The sequence below is a fragment of the Dysidea avara genome, chromosome 1 (genome assembly GCF_963678975.1).
Source record: "Dysidea avara chromosome 1, odDysAvar1.4, whole genome shotgun sequence".
Lineage (NCBI taxonomy): Eukaryota > Metazoa > Porifera > Demospongiae > Dictyoceratida > Dysideidae > Dysidea > Dysidea avara.
In genome coordinates, this window is record NC_089272.1 from 41159490 (window position 1) to 41179308 (window position 19819).

Sequence of the window (19819 nt, forward strand, 5' to 3'; positions counted from 1 at the left end):
TTGTCCTGCCACACTAAATGGTGTGTTAGGATCCTGCTTGCAGAAGTCTAAATATTACAGGGGGGGTTCCTGAACCCCCCCTCCCTACGCCCCTGTGCTGTAATAAGCAGATCAACCACTTTAGCATAATTGGCAGTGGTTAATATTGACAATTAACTCTGATGTAAAGAAAAACCGAAGTTGGGGTGGGGAATGTGTGTTTGCCACAAATAATTGATGCTTAACAAATTAGTATATATTTGTGTTTTTAAATGTTTTGTATTACATAATTATAGTCACGTGATTCAACCTTAAATTGTTCTAATTAGAGCAGTTGTGTGTAGAAGAAGGAATGAGATCTCACAAATGTGCAGTATGTGTTATGCTTATGTAACAATTGTTGCTGTTACCAATAACTCACAACTCAACTGACTGACAAAAGCATGTGACCTACTTTTACATGTGCATGTGTGGCTATTTACAAAAGAGGTGTTGATCATCATACAATACTAATAGTATTTATAATATCTATTACATCACTACATAGTTACATCATTACATCACTCCCCTCTTAAATAAGGTGGCTCACTACAGATCAATCTAGTGTTGCACATAATCAGAATACCGCTGAGGTGGGTGCCTGCCTCTACTAGGATTCCGTCTAGCCTGAGGTTCACTGGGTTGTTCTGTGTTACTTGACTCTGGTACAAGCTGATCAACATCATCTAGATAGTCAACTAGTTCGATATCATTTTGATCTTCTGGTTGGACATCTGTAGGAGCTGGAGGAGTTGGTACAGTCACTAATGGGTCAGAAGTTTCTAGACGAATTTGCTTTGAGCACGGCTTCAAGTGATTGAAGTGAACAACCTGCCTCTCTCTTCGTTTCTGTAAATGCTGAAACCTGTAGGTAGCATCTGTGATTTTCTTAACAATGCTGTATGGACCCTTCCATGGGCAATGTAACTTCCAACTACTTCCTCTAGAACTAATGGTGAATGAAGCCAGACCCAGTCTCCAGCATTGTAAGGCTTGCCACGTATCTTCTCATCATATAATATTTTTTGGTGCATGTGATGCTTTGATGTACTTTCACATACCAATTCAAATGCTTCTGTCATTTTCTTTTTAAGGGATGCTGCATACTGACTCACTCCCTGACCTTCATTCTCAGGTGTACTTGTTCCATAAATGATGTCTATAGGTAGTCTAACTTGGCGACCAAACATGAGGTAGAAAGGGGTAAAGCCTGTTGATGACTGTACACTAGTATTGTAGGCCATGCATACCTTTCTAAGTTGCTGTTCCCAGTCAAAGGGATGGTTCTCGGTAGAAGTTGCTAGCATACTTAGAAGTGTGCGGTTAAAGCGTTCAACAAGCCCATCACATTGGGGATGGTAGGGTGTAGTCCTGGTTTTCTTAATTTGTAAAATCTTACAAATTTCAGCCATCAAAGTGGACTCAAACTGGCATCCCTGGTCGGAATGTAGTTGTTCAGGGGGTGAGAACCTTAGGAACACCTCATCCACTTACTTCTCTGCCACAGTTGAGGCTTCTTGGTTAGGTATAGCTAGGACTTCCATCCATCTAGTATAGTAATCATCACATATGAATTTCCCTTCTCACTCTCTGGGAGAGGCCCCAGCAAATCCACAGCCATGACCTGAGTTGGGTAGCCTGCTGTTATGGTCTGCATGGGAGCTCTACTACTGGTTGGTGGAGATTTCCGCTTAACACATGCCACACATGTTTGACACCAATCTTTGACATCGTTATAATGTCCAGGCCAGTAGAACCTCTCCTTGAGTTTACTCAGAGTTTTTTCCTGACCCAAGTGTCCACCTGTTACTCCCTCATGTAGGCTTTTAAGTATGTCAGAACGAAACTTTTGTGGAACAACCAACTGCTTCCAGCTAAGATCTTCTCTTGGTTGAGCATATAATTGCCACAATATACCTTCTTGTACTATAAGTTGGTCCCATTGTTGGAGAAGGCGGCGATACTCCAAACTCTCACCATTAGATTCATTCATTAATGGCCGTTGGTTCTGCTGTTTAGCTTGCAATAGTCTGCTAATGTTGTAATCTTCAGTTTGGGCCTGAGAAAGTTCCGCAGTAGTGTATCCAAGTGCTGCCATGGACACTGCATTGATGGTACAATTGTGTACATCAAGGCATCTTTGCCACAATGTCTTATTGGCTGTCGGGACAAGGCATCTGCATTTCCATGAGTTCTACCAGGGCGGTGAACTATTGTGAACTGGAACTCTTGTAGCTTTTCCAGCCACCTTGCTAATTGGCCTTCAGGTTGCTTAAAATTTTGTAGCCAAGTCAAAGCACTGTGGTCAGTACGGATAGTGAACATTGCTCCAATGAGGTATTGTCTGAAATGTTGAAGGAACGTTACCACTGCTAATAGCTCTTTTCTTGTCACACAGTAGTTACGTTCCTGTTTGGTTAATAGCCTGCTGGCATATGCAATTACACATTCCCTTCCATCATCTTGCAATTGGGAAAGCACAGCACCAATACCTGTATCACTAGCATCAGTGTCAATTATGAAAGGTCTGGACCAGTCAGGAAGGGCTAGAATTGGAGCTGAAGTTAACTTCTTTTTTAAAGCGTTAAAGGCTGCTTCACTCTCTTTGGTCCATTTGAACTGAGTTCCTTTCTCTGTTAATCTGTGGATGGGTGTAGCTAGGGAGGCAAAGTCCTTGATGAAGCATCGATAGTAGTTTGCCAACCCTAGAAACTGTTGTACTTCCTTGGGAGACTGTGGTGTAGGCCATTGGTTGAGTCTCCTTGTCTTCTCTGTATCTGGGGCAATTCCTTGAGCTGATACTACATGACCCAAGTAAGTAACTTTCTGTTGGAGCAGTTGACACTTGCGAGGTTGCAATTTGAGTCCAGCTTTTCGAAGGCGCTCAAATACTGCCTGTAAATTGCAAAGGTGATCTTCAAATGACTTCCCTACCACAATAGTGTCATCTATGTACACTAGACAGGTCTTCCAATGTAGTCCAGCTAACACTGAGTCCATAAGTCTTTGAAAGGTGGCTGGGGCATTGCAGAGCCCAAAGGGCATAACATTGAACTCAAATAGCCCTTCGGACGTGCAGAATGCAGTTTTTTCCCGATGTTCTGGTTTCACCTCCACCTGCCAGTAGCCACTCCTAAGGTCCAGTGTGGAAAACAACTTAGCCCTGGCAAGAGTGTCTAGTGTCTCGTCAATCTTAGGAATGGGATATGCATCCTTTCGAGTAACACTATTGACTTTGCGATAGTCGACACAAAATCTTGTTGACCCATCTTTCTTCTGTACTAACACAAAGGGCGATGCCCAAGGACTGGTTGATGGAGTAATCACATGCTTTTTCAACATGTCTTGCAATAATTTCTTCACTTCGTCTTTTGCTGGCAAAGATAGTCTGCGAACTTGTTGTCTAATGGGAGTAGCAGTGCCAGTGTCTATGCTATGTTGTAGTACACTAGTGCATCCTACATCGTGCTCATCATTTGCAATTACATCACTGTAAAGCTCTAGCAATGCCACAAGTTGTTCCTTTTCTTCATCTTTAAGGTTCTCTGGTAACAGACTTTCTGGAATGTTTGGTGATGCAAGCTTACTTGGTTCTGATATAGCACTCTCTGACACAATACTGATAGCAGACTCATCTAAGGTATCTGCATGTGCTACAGTAGACCCCTTATAAACTTTCACTGGGATGAGGTTTGTATTAATGACTCGTATTGGTATAAGGCCATGTTTTGGCTGTACTAGTGCCCTTGCCACTCGTACTGGGACTGATGAATCTGTTGTCTCTACAACCCATGTGTGATCGTTATCTTCAGTGGACAGTCTGGCCATAACCTCAACCTCAGAGGTGGCAGGGATGTCACATGTTTCCACTATATTAACTTTAGCACAGCCTAGCAGCTGACTTACAGAGTGAGGTTGAAGCTGTATTTTTGTTTGATCTTTCAGTGATAGTTCCCCCTTGAATAAATCCAACACACATTTGTTTTCTTCTAGAAAATCCATACCCAGAATAGCCTCTGCAGTGATTTTATCAGCAATTACAAAGTTGTGACATATGGTAAGGTTTCCTACTGAGATTTTCACTGAAGCAGTTCCACGAAGTTGGAGAGGGATTCCATCTACCCCTACCAAGCTATTAGCTGTCTGTAATTTTTTCTTATAGTTACTTGGTACCACCTTATCCCACACGTCTCCCCTAAGTAGTGATACCCCAGCTCCAGTGTCTACCAAAAATGACACTGGGCTACCAAACACCTTCCCCAACACGAAATAACTTGAAACATTATTAACATTTACACCTTGCATGTCTGGAACATATAGTCCTCCATAGGTCCAAGTTCCTCCAGCTGTAGGTCCTCGTTGGTTGACATTTGTAGCACATCCCCTGGCATAGTGTCCAGGCTGGTTACATTTCCTGCAGATAATAGGGGCATTGGGGTTCCGTGGTGATCCTCTTCCACGCCTAGGGGGCTGGTATCTACGCTGAGATGCATCTAGTTCCAATTTCTCTACTTTCTCAGCCAGTTTCTGCATTGTCCCAACCAGGTCTCGTTGCACTGCTTGGATGCTCTCAACCACTGGTTTCTCATCAGTCAGTACGTGGGAAACACTGCTGGAATTCCGTCGAGTGTTCGGTTTCGTAAGGTAGGACTCCAGTTCTATAGTTGAGCTCACTGCTTCATTTATTTTATTTTATTTTTTTAAATTAATGACATAAGATAAAACAGTACATAATAAACAAAAACAAATTATCTTACATATGGGTCTCAGCGACCTGCACGGAAATCGGTGCCTCAGCAATGGGACAGCGCAAACTGGACCTGGCACCGCGAATGCACATAATTGCAGACCTCAACAAAGAGAAGCTCAATTTACATCTCAGCCATCCCATCACTATTCCATAGGAAAGACTGTGCTTTGCATTGTTTTGGGCCTGCGTTGTTTCACACCAAAGGCCACTTCTGCTGGTTCTAGCTGATCCAGATATCGTGACAGAGCAAACTGTTCTTTAGCCTTGTATTCAAGGGTGGGGAAAGCTTTGTCACTAATCGTAACAGCTCATCTCCGAAATCGCCCCAACTCTCTGCGTTGCTCTTTCTACGACTTTCAAATTCTGCCTTGAATACTTCTTGCTTAGGCCAATGAAACTTGATTACCAGTTTCTCGCTCAGATTTTTGAAAATTTGATACGGGCTGGCGGTTATTATTCATTATTCATTATTTTCCAAAAGGCACAACACACATCCCAAACATGAAGATTTCTGCCAAAAAAGTGAGTCTACATTGATTACTCCTGCATTAAATAGCTAAAATACGTTACTAATCCATAGAACAAGTGATTTTTCCATTAGAGTATAGCTCATTGCTCCATTAGAGTAAAAGTGACTGCTCTATTAGAGTATTTCAATCTGAAATACCAATAATGAAATTCCATGCGGGTATATCAAAAGCATGCGGGCGATGACGCGAAACTGCTAATCAAATTTCATTGGCCTTACTAGTAGGCTCAAATCGCTCGGTGAGCGCCGACTTCAGTGCCACATAGGACTGGTGCGCTTCAGTTGGAAGTCGTATGAATGCCACGTGAGCTTTTTCGGTCAGCCGTACTCCAAGCCACAGCTTCTTCTCTTCTTCAGTCCACTTATTAATAGCAGCAATCCCTTCGAAATGACTGATCCACTCACTGAAGTCATTTCCACCACTAAACTTCTCTGGCAATACCACGGGACGCGAAACACCGGCACTGGCACTAGCCCGTTCGTCGTCCTGACTCATTTCTGGTTCCCACGGCGGCGTATATCTCTTATCTAGGAAAAGACAAAACAACAACTGACACGAAGAGTATAACACTCGACCTTTCCAGGTACCGTTATCAAGCTATACACTTGCTTACCAACAGAGTTACTTTCCAGGAACTATCAAGCAATGGAATAACCTCCCTAATCACATCATCGATACAGAGTCACTAGAACAGTTTAATAATTGTATTTTTGGACTAGATTTGTTGTAATTAACCCCCTTTTTGTTTTGAGGGTCCCCCCCCCTCCTGGATGTAACCAGCACTGAGTGCTGTCTTTCCAGTATCTAATCATAATCATAATCATAATATTCCACGGTACCACAGATTTTGCGAGGGAGGTTAAGTTAGCTAGGTCGAGTCGGTCGTGTCTCGTCACGGCAATCCTGCCGACTACGCCACTGTAACAATTGTTGCTGTTACCAATAACTCACAACTCAACTGACTGACAAAAGCATGTGACCTACTTTTACATGTGCATGTGTGGCTATTTACAAAAGAGGTGTTGATCATCATACAATACTAATAGTATTTATATATCTATTACATCACTACATAGTTACATCATTACACTTATCCAATACTGACTATTACTTAATTTTTTCAGTAATGCATTATGCTTTTTTTGGTGCATTTTTAAACCAGGCGTGCGCCCACAGCCGACTGAAATTGTTTTCGTAATAAAACGTGTGTGTGTACCTATCTACCTACCTATCTATGTTTGTCCGTACGCACCCACGTGAGCAAAATCGGTAAAAGCAACTCTTGCTTTCAAGTTACATAAGGAGTAAAAGCAAAATGAAGTCTGTATTAAAATTCTGCACAGGTGAACTTTGCTCTGAGGTAGGGTTTCCACTCAAAATAGGAAGGTGCCTCATTTTGTTATTTCTGGAGATTTTCACAGATTTACCTTTAAGATAAAGCAAACAAGTGCTAATTTGTTATTGGAATGTTTGCAGCAGTCGCTATCAGCACAATCTTAACTTATGTAAATATCCAAAAAGTGGTCACGTGACCAAAAATCCCTTTGTATTGGATTTCCACTGCAAAACAAGATGATGCCTCAGTTATTTTCATTGTTTCCGATGATTTTCATGCAGACTGACCTTAAGATAACAAACAAGTGCTAATATGTTATTAAACTATCTATTACTTTCAATGTCAGTGCAGTTTTAACTGTAAATACTCAAAAAGTGGTCACGTGGCCAACAATCCCATTATAGCTATACAGGATGTGTTATAGCACTACAAGATGTAGAAGTCTTCATTATAAGGCAAGAAAGTTGTGACTTAGATCACCCTAAAATGCAATGGTTTTCAAAAAAGCTGCCCAATTTAACTATTATGATGTTTTTGGTCACGTGACCACTTTTGTATGTTTTGTATGTTAAAATTATGCTGATGCTCAATGCTACAAACAATCCAACAATAACTTAGCATGCACTTATTTGCTTTATCTTAAAGGTCAGTCTGTGTGAAAATCACCAGAAACAACAAAAGGAAGCACCTTGTTACTTTGAGTTGGAAACCCCATCTGAGGTGGTTCTTTTTTCGGCGGACTGTACGGGTGTGGCGACTTTCCTCAGACTTTGTAAACTACTGTACCTTCCCTTTGAGGTTTTCAGGCGTTTAACAACTGAAAAAAAAACGATCCAGGCCTCGTACACTACCAGGAATAGCCTATCGCTTCGAGTTGAAAGGGGGCGTATCCCTTACGTACGCGAACGAAAAATAATGAAGAGTAGCATTGAGACTTTGTCGAGGGGCCCGCAACAAGCTTGAAATCTTGTCGGCCGTCTCTGAAATCTTCCTTATATTTTGGTGAAATCTGAAATCTCACCGAGTAAAAATGCCGGATATTTCCGGATACTAAACACAATATAGCAATGCGTTTCCACGTGGTACTGCAGGTGTGAGCCGAGGTGTGACCACGCGGCACGAAGATAAACGTCTACTTGAGGTTCGATTTTGAGGTTTTTCAAATCAAGTTAACTCTGTGACGAGCTGCTTTGCTATTAAAACTGATAGCTCTAGTTTCGCCGGATTCGTGCTGTATTCGCCGGGAGGTGTTACTGCTCGAGCTCACTGCTGCCAGATTGCCGTTTTGATTTCTTTTCTAACCACATCAACAGCAACATCAAGTACTGCATTGAAATCTCTACTGTTTGCAACTCTGTTCATCTCAGCTAGCATCAACTGGCATCAACAACATTATAATGTAAGCGGCGCACTGCATGACACTATCTGGTCAGTGGCGTAGCTACACTGGGGCCTGTGCCCCACCGTCAGTAAATGTTGCAAGTCACGTGATTCGACGCGCGGCGATTTTTCACAACGCTACCATGCAGATTTTTATATGAATATCATCGCTGCAGATACAATTTCTTGTTATTTCGCTATTACTAACATCAGCAGACAAAGAAAATTAAAATTCCTTTAAATGCCCACTATCACATGATCGCGAGTTCAAATGTGTGAGTTGTAGGGAAGGTGTCAGTAAAATGAGGCTGTACACATCGTGATTATATCAAGTCAAGGTGATAACATACTAATCTGACAGGTGTTGAGTGAGGTGTTCTTGAAAGAAGACGTGCAAGAGGTTTAATAAATGAAGTATTCATTTTAATGCTCACTGCAAAAAGGTTGTGAATAGTGAGCTGATAGTGATTGGACCTATGATGCTAAGGAGATTGTCAAGATGATGAGGCACATACTACTACGCATTCCTTTTAATGCCCGCTGTGGTTAAGCGGATCTCCAACACTGCAGTGCTGATGTGTGACATGTTGCTAGCCGATTAAAATTTGGATCAAGAGTTAATTCGTGAGAGATGTGGAAGAAGAAATTAGGTAAAATTGCATGCTGACCGAGCAATAGCGTAGGTTGTAGGGTCGATTAGCTGCAGAAACAGCAGTGTAGCAGTATATTTAGCTAGCTAGGCACAACCATGCTCTTTAATAAGATTTCTATATAGATGTGTAAGAGTCCACAGTGAGATGCACTCGTATGTCGTGTATTTATATTGCATGGGAGGGCTTGATGCGAAGGTGTGCCCCACCTAGGCCCTACCGTCACTAAACGTCTAGCTACGCCCCTGCTCACCGCAAACTTTACTATGTATCATCAGAGCTATTGTATTGTATTCCAATCGAGCTTCCAATAATCATAATCATCATATCACATTTTATTCAAAATCAGACGATGAGACGCTTTATACAATACCAAATACAATGATTGAAACTCACCTAAACTGTTTTGCCATTCCTTGGTACTAGTTGGCACATGACTACATGCGTCCTATAGTTAAAACTCAAACCCACAATGAATTCCGTCGAGTGCAAACTTGAAGCTAAGACCCAGCTTAGCTACTCGTTATCAAGAATCATTTCACCATCCAAAACAGGTTAGCCATTGAATTTGTGTTATATTTAGTGTGACGGAAATTTGCCCATTATGCCGGCATAATCGAGGCTAGCTTGTTTGTGTCCCTCCCCTTGCCAGCTCCTGAATCCGTCCTTGCTCAATGGCAGATCCAGGATGGGGCAAATACCTCCCCCCTGCCCTATTCTTTTAGGAAGAATAACTACAGCTATCACTTTGATATGCCAGTAATAGGCCGATATCAGTTTATTCCTCAAGAATTAATATAAATGCCTTTTAACTTAAAAGGCAGACATACCGCTACCTCACTTTACTACAAATTTAACTTGAAATCGAACTCCAACTGTCACCAGCACTTTCATGTGTATTAAGCACCTCTATAAAAAATTATCGTGTGGCAATTGCTTTTATAATAGCTTTTGTAGCACCTTTTCAGACTTCACAACTTTCTGCAATGGCCTAAGTGACACAATTCAACAGTGAAATACTGCAAAGAGGTGATTTTTTTGCAGCTACAGATGTGTATATCAGCTACAACAGATTGTCTCAGTGTGATTCCCTTTTAATCAGGGGCGGATCTAGGATTTCAGAATGGGGGGTGCTATTATGGACATAAATATATGTGGCTTCAAAAAAGTTGAGTGTGAAGCACACTCAGCATGCGGAACATACCCTATCTAGGGAGTCTGGGACTGTAGGGGCATGCCCCCACAGGAAAATTTTGTAAGTACGGCCTACTGAGAATGAATTGGTAGTAATTTTCAGTGAAAATGATGTAACTTTGTTTATATGTGCCTGGATTTTGGAAAAATAAACATCAAAATTGCACATTAGAAGTTTCGAGATAGCTAAATGGTTTTAAAGAATTCAAGCCAGCATAACTCTCCAAGGATAGCAAGCATGCATATGAAATTTACACTAAAGTTGCATCAATCTGTTACCTTTCAGACCACTTCCAGTACTTGTAGAGTTTCTTGCCAAATAAGATAGAAAATCTGAGCTGTTGGATGAGCAAAGTAGTATCATGAGTGCTCACAAAGAGGTGAAGAGTGGGGGGTGGCATGGTGGGCAAGGGTTAGATCTATTAAATGGAGACAGACCATGATTGGAGTCGAGAGACAAGATTACAGGGCTGTGCTGGCTCCTTAGTGGTTGATATGTGGCAAAATCTACACAAAAAACATCTGCCCAACATTGTCAGGCTGTCCACCAGTAGACTGCTGATTCTTGCCAAGCCAGGTCTCTACACACACCCCAGAAAAGATGTCTGTTGAAACCAGCCCCGAGTAGTTTGAGTGGTGCTGAGTGTCAAAACTACTAGTACAATAGTGTAGCTATCCACTGGTGGTGTTAGTTTGATTTTGCCTCATGTGTGACTTGGATCGGTTTTGTAAAATCTGGTCAAATATGATACCATTATTCCCCTACAGTTTGTCAATATAAAACTAAAGGGCACAGCCAGTAGTTAAAATCCAATCTTAGACTAGCTAACATCCTAAAGAACTAGTGGTGGAACATATGGGTATCAGCTGCACATGATCAAATTTAGTGTTTTGAAGCATATAATTTACAGTCTCATGGTGCTCAAATTACACTAGCTGTCCAAACAGTGGAGAGGGTAAGTGTGAGTGGAGAGGGCAAGTAGACTGACTCATCAGTGTGTGGAGTGCATGTGCACTCAGCATATATGGAATTCTCCATCTAGGCGGCTCTGGTGGCATACTCCCCTGGAAATTTTTGGAAATGGCTATCACAAGATTGAGTCTAGAAGCTATTTTTAACCAAATGTGGGCACAAGATAAATGAGTTCAGTTGGAAGTAATTTTAATTTAAAAAATGTTTCTTGTTATTGGATTTTAAGAAAATGTATAATAGTGACTTGTCAAAGAGTATAAAGCAAGTATAGTTAATTGAATGTAAGGTCAAGGAGAATAATTTAAACACAGGAATGGATCTACTTCATATATCGCCACTGTTCTGTGGTGCAAGTTGCTATTTCAATCTAACTTTTAAAATTATGGATTCATCCATCACCATAATTGTTTTACAACTAGTCCACAAATATGACTAGTTTTTGGCCACAACTAACCCCTTTTCCAGCACACAATGATCATGTCGACATAAAAGTTGCAGTATAATTTAAGTTTAAAGTTGAACTTCAAGGAATTTAATAGCACAAACTCCAGAAGCTGCTAGATTTAGATAACTGTAACATGTCAAGTAAGGGAAACAAAAACAAACAGCTCTCAGATGTTGCAGCCTTAATTGTAAACTTTATAAATGCTACGAAATTCACTATTATGTAAGACAGTGACTGTTGTTTTACTTGCAAGAGAAGCATTTCAACCCAAGAATTAAGTTTGTAGCAGAGCCTAAAAAACTTGGACTATTTGACAGAAAAAGCTATTTTCAGAATAGAATGATGTTAATACAATTTAGTACATTAAAGGTATAAATCTTTTACCTAAAGTGATGGGTGTATCACAAGATGTTTGTTACAATGGTGAGGGTAGCAGTGCACAGGTCTAGAAGAAAAGGTTTAATTTCAGCTTACACTCTGGTAACTTCTTGAAAATTGTGACTGGATTTGCGAAAAGGGGTCTTCAACACACATCCAATTTGCCAACTTTGAAAATTCATAACTTCGAATTGAAACAATCTATTGACTTGAAATTTGGTCAGAAGTGAACACCAACATAGCTGAATACATGGTGAAAATGTCAGGTTAATATGTAACTTGAGCACTAAAATATGGTCTCTCAAGTTTACAGAACTGGATGTGTATGGATGACCCCTTTTCGCAAACCTAGTCACAATTATAGTTTTAACGATGGTTGTTTTATTAGAGTAGTTGACTGTTCTTAGACTATTAGAGTATTTCAATTTTAGCAGCTTCTAAGGTAAGACTTACTCCAAAAGAATAATTTTGAGTCCTTGTTAGTAATTCTTGGATAAGATTAGCTATTCCCCTTGCTCTTTTCCATCTTTTCATTGCCCATACATGTGAATAAAATGCAACTGCACCTGTACTACTAACAGCTTCTAGAAGCTTCCTAGCTTGCTCATCGAAAAATTTTGGAGGGGTGCTTCAGCCCCCAAAGCACCCCCCTAAATCTGCCCTTGATTAATGGTGTGAATCTGAACTTGTTTGTGCCCCTCCCCTTACCAGCTCCTGGATCCATCTCTGAGAATCTATTAAATTTAAATGGTCACTATAATGAGTGATCATATCATTGTAAAGAGGTGAGCACTAGTAGCTATTTTACTAGCATTAACCAATTTCAATTATTTCTCAATCATTTTCAGTTTTAGTTTTTAAATTTTCCACTATTTTCAATTGCCTCTCAAATGGTGGAACTAGTCTCGAGTGGTCAGACCACTTTTTCCCGTTTATTGGGTAGGAGAAAAAAGTCTGGCTGTTTACTTCTGACCCGTCCCCAGTCACTGGGGATGCTAATTGGATTAGATTGGGCACAAAGGAGGCGTGAATGATGTCGGTAAGCAATGATGATGTATCAATATCCGTACTTCTACTGAAGATTGGCTTCAACCTAGTATAGCTAATATCCCAGATTTTTAAATTAAAAAAAATCTCTGTATATTGTGTTTTGTATTTTAAGGATAAAGGCTTATGCCTGTACATCCATAAACAAATTATGAGAGAGAGAACCATCATTAGTAATTATGATGATACATACAATACATTATTAGTCCTTGGTCTCGTGCGACCACAGTCAGATCAAGCAAAATGGGATCTTGTGGGCATGGCAAGGAGTGTGTACATGTAAAAAAAAATAAAAAAATACTAACAACAGCATAATTACAAGACAAAAATTAAGTAAGTGCTCGGTTGACCAATCACTACAATTCCTGGCCAAGAAAAGCTTTTGTGAACATGTCTCACACTGACGAGCAGCATTGTCGAGGATCTTTCGGATGAAAGATTTGGTGGTTACACAAAGTTGTACAGGGTCAATAAAGTTCTTGATGTTCTGAATGGAAGAAAGTAGGTAGTGACCCAACACACTAATTTCAAGTTTTATAATAGTTTGGGATCTCTAAGTGATCAAATTCCACAAGTAGTTGATGATACTCAGCCTTGTTTTGTTTTCTAGACCTAGCAGATTGAATGTTGTGTTCTGAGTCTAGAGGGCAGGTTAGTTGAAGTAAAGCAATAGAGGGTTTGCCTAAGTTACTTAGTTATTCTAATTGCTATAAAAAATCAAATAAGCAATCACTGTAGTGTCTGTCCAGCAGTGTTTTAAAATCATTGACAGAGGGAGAATCAACCATAGATTGGGGTAATGGATTCCAGTCATTGATTACTCTGTTACTATAAAAATTAGATCTTGTATATTGGCAATAGAACCTTTGCGCAAAATAACAACTCGCATTAAATTTGCAATTGGTCTGTCATCCGAGCTCTAATGAAGGTTGTCCACACGCTGATCATCATGAAAATCTTTTTCGTGTGCATTACGCGTAAGTTTTGTGTTGTTTTGTAATCTTTCAAGCCAGTGTAGCTAATCAATGCTGTATGTAAAATACTTGAAAACTTTAAAAAATGCACTGTCGAGGGGAAGGTAGTCACTGGTGCTTACTTTAAAGGTGTCAGACCAGTTGACCTGTCCAATACAGTTACTGGAGGTCACAATCTTATAATGATATAGCTATTTATTTATTTATTTATTAATGCTTTGTAGTACACACACACACAAGCATGAGCTTAGGTACACACACAGTAGGGTTTCCACTCAAAATAGGAAGGTGCTTCATTTTGTTGTTTCTGGAGATTTTTGCAGATTTACCTTCAAGTTAAAGCAAACAAGTGCTAATTTGTTATTGGAATGTTTGCAGCAGTTGCTATCAGCACAATTTTAACGTGTAAATATCAAAAAAGTGGTCACGTGACCAAGAATCCCTTCATACAGGATTTGCACTGCAAAATAAGATGATGCCTCAGCCTTTTTCGTTGTTTCTGATGATTTTCACACTGTTTGACCTTAAGATAAAACAAACAAGTACTAATATATTATTAAACTGTCTATTACTTTCAATATCAGTGCAGTTTTAACTGTAAATACCCAAAAAGTGGTCATGTGGCCAACAATTCCATTACAGCCGGCTATAAAGGATGTGCTATAACACTACAAGATGTAGAAGTCTTCATTATAAGGCAAGAAAATACACTAATTGTGACTTCGGTCACCCTACAATACAATGATTTTCTAATAAGCTGCCCAATTTAACTATTATGATATTTCTGGTCATGTGACCACTTTTGTATGCTTTTGTGTGTTGAACTTATGCTGATACCCAATGCTACAAGCAATCCAATAATAAATTAGTACTTGTTTGCTTTATCTTAAAGGTCAGTCTGTGTGAAAGTCACCAGAAACAACAAAAGGAAGCACCTTCCTATTTTGACTTGGAAACCCTACACACAGATACAAGATTGACAATTCATATGGTGTACTAAAGGTCTGTAGGCTTGTACTTACAGCCAAAAGTAGTAATTTTTAAATGATAAAAAGATCATATGATAAAACAGTGTGTAGTTAATCGAGAAATGATCAGTAGCAAGGTGTGTTACTAATCATTTCTCGATTAACTATATCTCAAACTCCTCACCATGAAAGTTGGAGATGAATTGTATCGTATCATAAGCGGTGGAGACAGGGGGCTATGACCCCCCCAAGTTTTGTGGGACAATGTTTTGCAAGAAAAGATCGAGATACTCTAATAGAAGTCAAGATCTAGATACTCTAATAGAGCAGTCACAGTGTTCAGAGAAGCAGTATAGCAAGCTACTTAGCTATTTATGTGTAGTTATAAATAAGGAGATGTAGCTGGTGGATGTTGTGTAATAATATTACAGTGACGCACTAGTTAAGTAATGCATTTGTACTTTGTTAGGTAATAATATTACAGTAACAAGTAGTAACGCACTACTTTAATAATACATTAGCATAAGAAATGTAGCTTGTTATATTACTTCGTTACTGCTTAAGTAATCATACAGTACGATAGTAACTGTTTAGTAGGGACCACAAAGGAGTAGGCGTGGCCCACAAAATGATATCACCCAAAAACCAGCCTCGAGTTTCTCTTATGACGATGAGGCAGTATTGGTGAGGTAAAACAAAGCCCAAACAAGCTTTCAGATCGACCCGAAACGCTTTCAACAAGTTGCTACGGAATATTTTTTTTTTAAAATTATTCAACGGGATTTTCTACTGACTGACTGAGTAACTGACTGATTTAATTTAATTTAATTTAATAATTGCTTTACAGAATTGGAATTACATACAGTAGAGGCTACAGTGATTACAGAGACATACAATTCTGAAGGACTACAGTACCAGTGTCCTGCACTGGTAGCCTAGAGCACTAACTACTTAACCACAAAAACTATACATGCATACATATATAATAATTACAAATAATTATAATTGGTTGGTGCAGGAGTCTTGGAGCAGCGGGTACAAGGACACAGGTAATGAAAAGTACAGGGACTGAATGATGCCTTCAGACAAGCGTAACTCGATAACGGCTAAGGCTACGGGCTTGATTTTTTCACGTTCGACGTCGCTTCGGCCCGACAGGTGCCTTTTGGCATACCACAGTATAGTCTCGCGTGGCCAGACCGCTTTTTTCCGTATATTGGGTGGGGAAAAAAGGGTCTGGTGCAACTCCAATAGCTGTTTACTTCTGAGCCGTCCCCACATTCCGGGGACGCTAATTGAATAACATTGGTCACAAAGGAGGTGCCATGACGTCAGTAAGTTAACTAGAGATCTGTTTATCCTTTAAACGAATCTTAATTTGCTCCGATGTCTCTTTTATAGCGTCTTGAAAGTTAATCCTCATCGTGTAACAAGACTCACAACCGGAGCAGGAGTGTAGGAATAATTCATAGTTTTACTGACGTCATGGCACCTCCTTTGTGACCAATGTTATTCAATTAGCGTCCCCGGAATGTGGGGACGGCTCAGAAGTAAACAGCTATTGGAGTTGCACCAGACCCTTTTTTTCCCCACCCAATATACGGAAAAAAGCGGTCTGACCACGCGAGACTAACCACAGTACGTGCAATGCATTCTTCATGGACTTACCAGTGTCCTCCTTTGTGTTCCATTCATCTTTGCTGACAGGGAACGGTGTCGATTTGGCGCGAGCACGTGATGGCTTCCCTTCGAAACGGAAATCGTCCGTATTTTTCATCGTGGCTATTTCGATTGCAGAGGTGCTTCTTGATTCGTACTGCTGTGTAACGGGTTGAATAACGGGTTGAGCATAGCCTACAGCGAAGCGTAATGGATACTTCACTTTTCAGATGATAATTAATATGATTGGGGCGCGCGGAACGATATCTTTCTTTTGGTATGCGCGGATTGTAGAGGTGCTTTTTGAACAGTTCTTGATTCGAAATGCTGTGTAACGGGTTGAACATAGCTGACAACAAAGCGTAACGGATACTTCACTTTTCAGACGATTATGGTTATGATTATGATTATGATTACTGAAAACACAGTTACAAACTGATATGTTCAGGTAAGGAAAAAACATTACAAATCACATAGATGAGAGTCAGTTATAATTTATCTAAAAATACTTGTAGAGATTGGGATTCTATTGTGTCAGTTGGTAAATTGTTCCAATCACGGATAGATTTGGGGTAATAGCTGAATTTATAATGATCTGTTCTAGCAAACGGAATCTCAAAATGGAAGGGGTGGTGGTGGCGGGTGGGATATGTGGTGTTGGTGAAATAATTTGGGACTGTTAAGACTGATGAGGAGTAAACAATGTTGTAGAATACTTTTAATCTAGTCACATATCGTCGGTGTTGAAGTGATGGCCATTGTAGATCTGCTAACATAGATGTAACACTACTGTTATATCAGTAGTATGACTTGACCCAATGAGCAGCACGTCGTTGTACCATTTCTATACTTTGTATCTCCTTCTGCAAGTAGGGGTCCCATACTGCCGATCCATACTCCAACAGTGGTCTCACTATACTGGTGTAGGCTAAACATTTAGTTTCTGCAGAACATCTATAAAGGTTACGTTTAACAAAGTTTAGCATCCTTGTTGCTGTAGAGATAACGTGATTGATATGAGGTGTAAATGACATTTTTGAGTCTAAGAGAATTATAGATGGGGCGCGCGGTGCCTCTTCAGATGCGGTATGCGTGGGTTCACCAGTCATAATAAATTATTTACAAAAAAAAAGTTAACAAACAAGTTCACAAAATAATTTGGAATTTTCAACTAGAGTAGGGACCATAGCACATCGATAAAAAGTACTGAAACAAGTTGGAGTAGTCCATGATATTAAATCACTGTAAAACAATAAGAAGTGTTATATCCCTACTGTGCATTTCCGTTATGGTATCTTGAGCACAGTAGGGATATAACACTTCTTATTGTTTTACAGTGATTTAATATCATGGACTACTCCAACTTGTTTCAGTACTTTTTATCGATGTGCTATGGTCCCTACTCTAGTTGAAAATTCCAAATCTTTTTGTGTACTTGTAATATTATGCAACGTGTTACATCCAACACTGATTATTAGTGCAGTATTGTAAACAGGAAGTAAAATAGTCTGAGGAGAAGCTGAGCACTATTTCCTTCCTGTTTACAATGTGAGAACTATAATTAATCCCGAATACAACAGCCAGCCATCGTATTATAAATTAATCCAACAATCATAGCAACAGTTATTAAGTAACAGAAATTGAAGAATAGCAGCTGCAAAAAGTTGATCACATTTAGCAACCATTGTCTAGCAACTGTTGCTATAGTCCAAACAAAGTGAATTTACTTTAGCAATGGTTATCTAGCAACCATTTTGTTGCTATGCTATGAGGCATCTATCACTATGGTAACACTAGTTGTCAAGATGGACATATATGCTTTCAATAGAAACACACCACACTATTTTAGTCAATCAGATTAGTACTATATGTGCAGATTTTTTTCAAGCTTCATTGACGAACAAGTAAATTACTAATTTTATTGGCTAATCACTCGATGTATTTCAAAATAATATATGACCCAGTGTGGGAATACAGATCTTATGGCCTATGTCAACAGATTCACTTTTTCACCAAGAACATAAAGCTACATGAATAAACTATCTAATTTCACAATCAAAATCAGCTAGACTTGAGAGGTCAGGTTTTGCTGGTTGCTTTTCCCAAACACAGTGGCTATCCATATATGCAGCGTGGGGCATTAATGGAGCTCTGGTCAGCTTGGGGGTGGCTGCATCTTGGTGTACAGCTCCATGGCATTGAATAAAGACCTATTCTGTAAAATTCCTTTCATTTAAGCCAGTTTTGAGACCTGAATGTCCAATAAGCCTAATTGATCCTTATGCCTTCCTTTTCAAGTTTTAAAACAGCCTCAAGCTCTTTCCCTCCTTCTGGGCCCCTGCCTCTCTCCTCTTTTGGAGCTTGCCTGATGCAGCCAACCTAGGTTTAAAAATGATCTAAAATGGCAGGAAACTTAGCTGCTGGCTATTTGAACAGTGGATGCTTTGGAAGGTAGGGAATTGGTGTAAAACGTGTGACAATGTGGTACACGTAGCTTCAACCATTGGTGAGCTACAACATACTAAATATTTAAAACCGGAATTTCTCAATGCTTTTAAAAAGGCGATAAGACCCCTTTTCCCAGACTGGGTCACATATGTCAAGGTGCTATTGAGAGTGTTAAATTGTAACACAATCACTTGTCGAATTAGTCTCGCCAGTCCAGGCCATCTTTTTTCTTTTTTCATTTGGTTGGGAAAAAAGACAGTCTGGTAACATGTCCAATGGCTAGTCGCGCAGCTGTCCAAGCTTCTTGATGAATGGAAATTGAATTGGTTAGCCTCAAGCCTTTCAATCTCAACCTGAAACCTTACAAGATATACTAAGTGCAATGGAGAAGCAATCACATGAATACACTCTGAGGATATTATTATTCACAATCCATTAGCAGGTCTTTCAATTAACAGTGATTAAAGCTGCTGTGTGACTAACTATTGAACATGTTAACAGACTGTCTTTTTCCCTGACCAAAAGACAAAAGAAAAAATACAGTCTAGCCTGATGAGACTATTGTTGTATAATATTATAATAGAGCTTCAAGCTGCAATAATTAATTTTAAGCTGTGTTCTTATGATGGTGACACTATGTGTACTGTGTAAATTTGTTCTAAATTTGCTATGCATTTAGTAGTGAGCTGTACATATAGAGTGGAAGCAGGGTTTACACCTTATATTATATATATCCCAGTGGTGTGCTGGAACTGTATGGTAGCTGTGTAGGATAACTACTATGTGATCAATAGATCATGATACAGTATGTATGGTAGTCCAGTATGGTGAGCTCATTCACAGGGCTGCCAAGAGAAATTAAGGGGCCCAGGGCAAAGAGTTAAAGTGGGGCCCCAGAGGCAAGGAAGTTTCCATTCTGAATCACAACTTCACCCAAGCTGTAAGTTGAATACCAAATAAAAAAAAAGGTCATGACCTGCTGACAATGACAATAGCTATCCCTCACCAACCATATCTTCTTATCTATAAGCTTGCTACAATGCTCTTCTGAAGAATACTGTGACTGCTC

General features: G+C 39.8%; 1 protein-coding gene across 1 annotated transcript in view; it reads left to right on the forward strand.

Moving 5' to 3' along the window:
* The window catches only part of LOC136246729 (leishmanolysin-like peptidase), a 204942-nt gene that overhangs the window by 36665 nt on the left and 148458 nt on the right, over positions 1–19819 (forward strand). The window lies entirely within an intron of this gene.